The sequence below is a fragment of the Mytilus californianus genome, unplaced genomic scaffold (genome assembly GCF_021869535.1).
Source record: "Mytilus californianus isolate M0D057914Y unplaced genomic scaffold, xbMytCali1.0.p SCAF_6, whole genome shotgun sequence".
Taxonomy (NCBI): Eukaryota; Metazoa; Mollusca; class Bivalvia; order Mytilida; family Mytilidae; genus Mytilus; species Mytilus californianus.
This window is the reverse complement of record NW_026262712.1, coordinates 52,509,499-52,516,722: the sequence shown is the minus strand read 5'-3', so window position 1 is coordinate 52,516,722 and position 7,224 is coordinate 52,509,499. Positions and strand designations below refer to the sequence as shown.

The 7,224-nt window shown below is 34.2% G+C and overlaps 1 long non-coding RNA gene across 1 annotated transcript; it reads right to left on the bottom strand.

Annotated features, from left to right (window-relative positions):
- Positions 1 to 4,396, bottom strand: LOC127706147 (uncharacterized). Its single transcript, XR_007984259.1, has 2 exons — positions 3,760 to 4,396; positions 1 to 791 (listed from the first exon to the last, which is right to left on the bottom strand). It is a non-coding gene; the product is annotated as an uncharacterized LOC127706147 (long non-coding RNA).
- Between the last annotated feature and the right edge of the window lie 2,828 nt (positions 4,397 to 7,224).

Below are 7,224 nucleotides of genomic sequence, written 5' to 3'. Positions count from 1 at the left end.
CTGTGTGTACATGGGAGAAAACTACCCTTATATTTAATCAGTTGGGGCTTCTTTTTTTATCCAACGCTGAACACCATATCTTTAAAAATTATTAGATACTGTTTAAAGGGGAATAATCCTTACATATTTATTGATTGTCTCCCATATTAACTTTCTCTTCTATGTATTCAGTGATTTTTATGCTGTATTTTATTTTATTATTATTTCATTGTCATATAATTTAATTTTGGATGTAACACGTCTTCCGATTGGCTGACATTGTTTTGTTTATCAGTTTATAGACATAATTTTGTCATGTGACCTTGACGTCATCAACGTTTTTTCATGATTTACTCCGGTTTAAAATGGAATTAAGAATTAAATTATAAGAAATGACTGTAATATATTTTCTGTCTATTCGAAATAACATAAAAAAAGTGGTGCACACTTTAAAATAACCTGCTACACGGGTTATTCAGTGTGCACCACATTTTTGATGTTATTTCTTCATAGACAGAAAAAAAATATTACAGTCATTCCTTAATTATAACAAAAATTATTGTTATCATTGTATGAAATTTAAAACCCACAAGGGTCCATAACTGGAATAATGAAGTATTTCTGTTTCTATAACCCATAGTATAATATGTAATATAGCCATAATACTTGCATTCTAATGAACTTGGTGGTCCAATGTGACAAACCCTTTCAACATCTGGGGCATCAGTTCCCATACCATAGGCTTGAGTTGCAAAAAGCAACTTTATGGATCCATTTGTATCTGCCATGTTCTGTGCTATATTTTTTTTCATCTAAAATTATATCATTAATTACAAATGCAAATGATTTATAATGTTTTCATTTTTATACGACCGCAAAAAAAATTTTGTGGTCGTATATTGGTATGACGTTGGCGTCGTCGTCGTCGTCGTCCGGCGTCGTCCGAAGACACATTGGTTTTCGCACTCTAACTTAAGTTTAAGTGAATGGATCTCTTTGAAATTTTACCACAAGGTTCAATACCACCAACGGAAGGTTGGGATTGATTTTGGGGGTTATGGTACCAACAGTAAAGGAATTAGGGGCCAAAAAAGGGGCCAAAATAAGCATTTTTGTAACTTCCAGACATAACTTGTGTGTTAGTGTATGGATCTCTCTGACATTGTACCACAAGGTTCCATATCACAAAAGGAATGCTGGGATTGATTTTGGGGGTAATTGCCTCAAAATATTAGGAATTAGTGGCCAAAAAAGGGGCAAAAAAACAAGCATTTTTCTAGTTTCATGACAATAACTTGTGTGTAAGTGCATGGATCTTTCTGAAATTGTACTACAAGGTTCCATATCACAAAGGAAAAGCTGGAATTGAGTTTAGGGGTAATTGCTGAAACGTTTAGGAATTGGGGGCCAAAAAGGGGCCAAAAATAAGCATTTTTCTAGTTTCCAGACAATAACTTGTGTTCAAGTGTATGGATCTCTCTGAAATTGTACTGCAAGGTACCATACCACAAAGGGAAGGCTGGGATTGATGATGGGGGTAATTGCCTCAATATTTTAGGAATTAGGGGCCAAAAAGGGGCAAAAAACAAGCATTTTTCTAGTTTCAGGACAATAACTTGTGTGTAAGTGTATGGATCTTTCTGATATTGTACTACAAGGTTCCATATCACAAAGGGAAAGCTGGGTTTGAGTTTGGGGGTAATTGTCCTAATTGTTTAGGAATTTGGGGCCAAAAAGGGGCCAAAAAACACATTTTCTAGTTTCCAGACAATAACTTGTGTTCAAGTGTATGGATCTCTCTGAAATTGTACTGCAAGGTACCATACCACAAAGGGAAGGCTGGGAATGAGTTTTGGGGTGATGAATCATAAGGGGGTTCAAAAAATTTGGGGGGGGGGATTTTTTTTTTTTCCTTTTTTTTCTTTTTTTTCCTTTTTTTTTCTTTTAAAATTTTCCATTTTAAGTTGGTTATTTCTGATTTATATTTAAAAGCAAATAATAATGATATGGTAGGAGATACACACCAAACAAGATGTGTAAATTATTATATATTAAGTACTGTGCAATGGCAAGAAATTTTCAATTGCACAGTATTGCACAATAGCAAGAAATCTTCAATTGCACAGTATTGCGCAATAGCAAGAAATCTTCAATTGCACAGTATTGCGCAATAGCAAGAAATATCCAATAGCACAATATGCGCAATAGCAAGAAATTGTCAATTGTACAGTATTGCGCAATAGCAAGAAATATTTAATTGCACAGTATTGTGCAAAAGAAGATACTTCGTATAAATTGCTTATTTCTTGACCAATTTCAATGGGGTTTTATTCTTGAATTCTTGGGGTTCTTTAATATGCTGAATCTAACCGTGTATTTAGTTTTTGGATTTTGGGCCCCGTTTTTAAATTGGTCCACATTGAGGTCCAAAGGGTCCAAAATTAAACTTTGTTTGATTTCATCAAAAATTGAATTATTGGGGTTCTTTGATATGCCGAATCTAACCGTGTATTTAGATTCTTAATTTTTGGTTCCGTTTTCAAATTGGTCTACATTAAGGTCCAAAGGGTCCAAAATTAAACTTAGTTTGATTTTAACAGAAATTGAATTCTTAGGGTTCTATGATATGCTGAATCTAAACATGTATTTAGATTTTTTATTATGGGCCCAGTTTTCAAGTTGGTCCAAATCGGGGTCCAAAATTAAACTTTGTTTGATTTCAACAAAAATTGAATATATGGGGTTCTTTGATATGCTGAATCTAACCATGTATTTAGATTTTTGATTTTTGGGCCCCGTTATCAACTTTGTCCACATTGAGGTCAAAAGGGTCCAAAATTAAACTTTGTTTGATTTCATCAAAAATTGAATTCTTGGGGTTCTTTGATATGCTGAATCTAACCATGTTTTTAGATTTTGGATATTGGACCATAATAGGTGAATGTCCAATTTAAAATTTTTAAGTTCTTAGACCACATTCATTCTGTGTCAGAAACCTATGCTGTGTCAAATATTTAATCACAATCCAAATGCAAAGCTGTATCAAGCTTGAATGTTGTGTCCATACTTGCCCCAACTGTTCAGGGTTCGACCTCTGCGGTCGTATCAAGCTGCGCCCTGCGGAGCATTTTATTGTTTCTTATGTGTCAATTACTATTTTATTCAATTCATTGTTTAATGTTTTATACTAATGTTTGAAATATCTTGAATAAAGTGGACATAGTCATTGACGTTATGTTACAATTAAACTGTTATTTTTATATAAACATGTATGCATGTACAAAGATGAACAAGGTCTCTGTCCAAGGCCAAATATTAAAATTAAATCAACGTCAAGAGCACTATATGCATGATGGCTACGAGTATACGACCTCGTTAGTTAGAATGAAAATTCAGAATACATGTAGTAACCAATGGATTTCAATGTCATAATCTGTTTGACAATATTATGGATGGGCACATCTAACGATTGGTTTATTTTTTAACTCTTCAAAAGATATAATATCTCTAAAATATGCCCATAAATTTCTTCCAAACCATATTATAAAAATAAAAGAAAAATCTTCTACCTTAAGAATGAGAGTATAATTCAATACAAAAATATGTACAAAAACATCAGACAGAATGAAAATAGAAAAAAAATATGTATACACCTGGAGTCAGTATACCAGATTTTAGGTTTTTTATCCATTACTTCTTTGAAATTTTGCCTGCATTTTACTGGTCTATGTTTGATTTCTTAGTACGTTCAAAAAGGATTGCTATATTAATATTAATTACCTCATCTGTGCAAGGTGCATGGAACTGTGACACTGCTGAAAGTATCTCTTGAGTATTATTTACAAGACGGGCTGCCTGTGATACCATGTCATAGCCTATACCACACCATTTGAGCTTTGAATATATTATAGTTTTTGGAACATTCCCAATTTCACTACAAAGTTCCTCAATATAAGGATTAAGTACATCCTGGAATGAACCCTCTGCTGTTGTCTTTCCTCCAGTAAGTGGTAGACGTTTTTTAACTATAATTTTAATGTTGGGTCTATCAACTGGGCCTGATAGTGTAAACACATCTTTCATACAAAGCTGTTGTTGAATTTCTCTCTTCATTTTTGGTGTAGCTGTTGCAGTTAATGCTAGTATTTTAGCTTGTGGTAGTATTGCACGCAGTTTCGAAATATGTCTGAAATCGGGACGAAAATCATGTCCCCATTGAACAACACAATGAGCCTCATCTACTACAATGTGTGAAACATTTTCCCAACTTTTCTGCTTAAAAACATTACAAATTTCTTTTTTCAGAATCTGTTCAGGGTGGCCAAAAACGTACATGAATTTACCATTCTTAAAATCTCTTCCCTCTGGACCTAAAATATAAAAATGAAACAATCTATTGGTACATAAACACCATTTATTTTTAGACATTGATTAATAAGATCAACATGTATTTACAAAATTTTATATTTTTATGAGTATAATTACATTTAATAAATATATGGTTTGTAAAGCAGGAGAGACATTTCAACATGTGCACTCTTGACTTAATAAATGATTAAAGTCATATATTTTAACCTAAAATATAATATTGAACTAATCAATTTTTTTTTTTTCAATTTATGTATTATCTGGTAGATAATTCAAAGTGCTACCAAAGTAATTCACACGTGCACAAAAAAAGTAATGGGAAGTACATAGAGCAAAAGACACATCAATGGTTCCTGGTCCCCCAGATTATATCAAGAATCTGTATTATCTGCCACAATGGCAGGGGTATCATTGGGCACCACCCAACTCATTGTTGCCAGGTTAAATGTGTCATCAAAAGTGTTTGAACTAATTATAAACAAGAAATGATTGTAACAGGATGCTGTTACGAAGTCTCCCAAACGAAGCTCCCATAATTCGTAATTCCCAGGATCGCCTGACATTGGACAAAGTCCAGTAAAGTTATATGCATTAGTGATGCCTGGGGAATAACCCTGTATATCATTCAAATCATCTTGGCATGACAAACCAGAATATATATGGTTTAGGGGTGGGGATCTCGACCATTTACAAGATACTAGAACATTAGGGGTGGGGGGAACCCCTGGGGACTGACCCTATACATCATTCAAATGTTCTGAGACATGACGAACAGGAATATATATGGTTTAGGGGTGGGGATCTCGACCATTTACAAGATATTAGAACATTGGGGTGGGGGGAACCCCTGGGGACTGACCCTATACGTCATTCAAATGTTCTGAGACATGATGAACAGGAATATATATGGTTTAGGGGTGGGGATCTCGACCATTTATAAGATATTAGAACTTTCTTAAATGGCAGGGGGTGGGGGTGACCCCTGGGGACTAACCCTGTATTTCATTTGATGTGCTTTATCATGACAAACCAGAATATATATGGTTTAGGGGTGGGGATCTTGACCATTTACAAGATATTAGAACTTTATCAAATGGCAGGGGGTCCGGATGACCCCTGGGGACTAACCCTGTATATCATTCAAACCATCTTGGTATGACAAACCAGAATATATATGGTTTAGGGGTGGGGATCTTGACCACTTACAAGATATTAGAACTTTCTTAAGTGGCAGGGGGTGGGGTGACCCCTGGGGACTAACCCTGTATTTCATTTGATGTGCTTTATCATGAGAAACCAGAATATATATGGTTTAGGGGTGGGGATCTATACCATTTAAAAGATATTAGAATTTTCTCAAATGGCAGGAGACATTTAAAATTTTGCATATCAGAAAGATAAAATCTTTTTGGGATTTTAATGGGCATTTTTTTTCGTTCCTGCAGAAGGTGTAAAAATAAACTAAGTTTGGATACATATTGAGATGCTCTCTTTCAGGTAACAACTGGTTTGTATTGTATAGATTGTCCTTGATTGGCATAGACAATAGACAGAGAATAGATATTTACACATCTATAGATGAGTTAAAGGTAGTAACTGAGTGGACAGTATCAAATGCAATTCAGGTGTTTGTTTATTTTTACACCTTCTGCAGGAAGGAAAAAAAATGCCCATCAAAATCCAAAAACGATTACATCTTTCTGAAAATCTAGTGGATGCCAGGCCTTAAAACTTTTTAAACTGTACAGGTAAGTCTGTACACAGAGTAGTTTTTGGGGTGAAAATACGGCCATATTTGTCCATTTGTTATGATGAACCTTAAAAAGTGTCTCACTGAGGTCGAGAATGGAGATGAATATTAAAAATACCTTCAATACTATTGGTAAGCGCTGCATTAACGTTAACAGCCTTTGTACCCAACTTTCTTGTTTGCTCTTCAATTATGGCATTTAAAGGGCTGATAATAATGCATTTTGTGTTGTTCATTTTTGCCAGCATTTCGAAAATCAATGACTTTCCATATCCAGTGGGTAGCATGATCAATGCATCACTTTTCATTGCACCTTGAATACTTTGCAATTGCAAAGGTTTCAAGAACGTTAAATTCACTTTTCGTGTAGAGTTGATTTTAGTTAATGCTATTTTATGTGTCAAGACATTCTTTAGTTTTTCTTTAAAATCTTTCACAGTATCGTCTGCTGCCATATTGTTTATTGTTGTTAGTTACAAATGCATGCCGGGAGAAAACACCGGCTTTCCTATTTTGATGACGTCAAAATTTTTAAAATTAGAACAACCTCGATTTCAAATAAAAAGATGGCGTTGAACCCTACCTGTCTTGATATATGAAATATGTAATATGCACATTTATCTAGACAGGAGAACCAGTCTACCAAAGGAAGTTTTTAAAGATACATTAGTTTTAGATACATGACGGAAAAGGACTGGATTATCCGCAAATCTATAATAAATTTTATTTTCAATCTTAAGCTAAGGGAAGTAATTTGATCAAAAGGGACAAAGTCACGTGGTGCAAATGATTTAAATAAAGTACCTTTGATTTTGCCATATGTGTTTATAATGTTTTTGTATTGGAAATGATGTGGAACCATTACACAACAAGGTGTCGGGGAACAATTTAGATGCAAAGTAGGGTAATGTACGAACTGTAATATGAGATCAAGGAATTGAAAAAAGCATCAAAAATGTATAAATGCCTGAAGGCTCGCTTGCTTAAAATTCTTTTCATAAATTTGTATTTTACTATTTCAAAAATTATATCGCTCGCTAGTAAAAATTTCTTTCGCCTGCCAAAAATAAAATTTCGAAAAACCACATAAAATAATTCTGCTCGCACGCTACCCTTTTTCAAAGAAA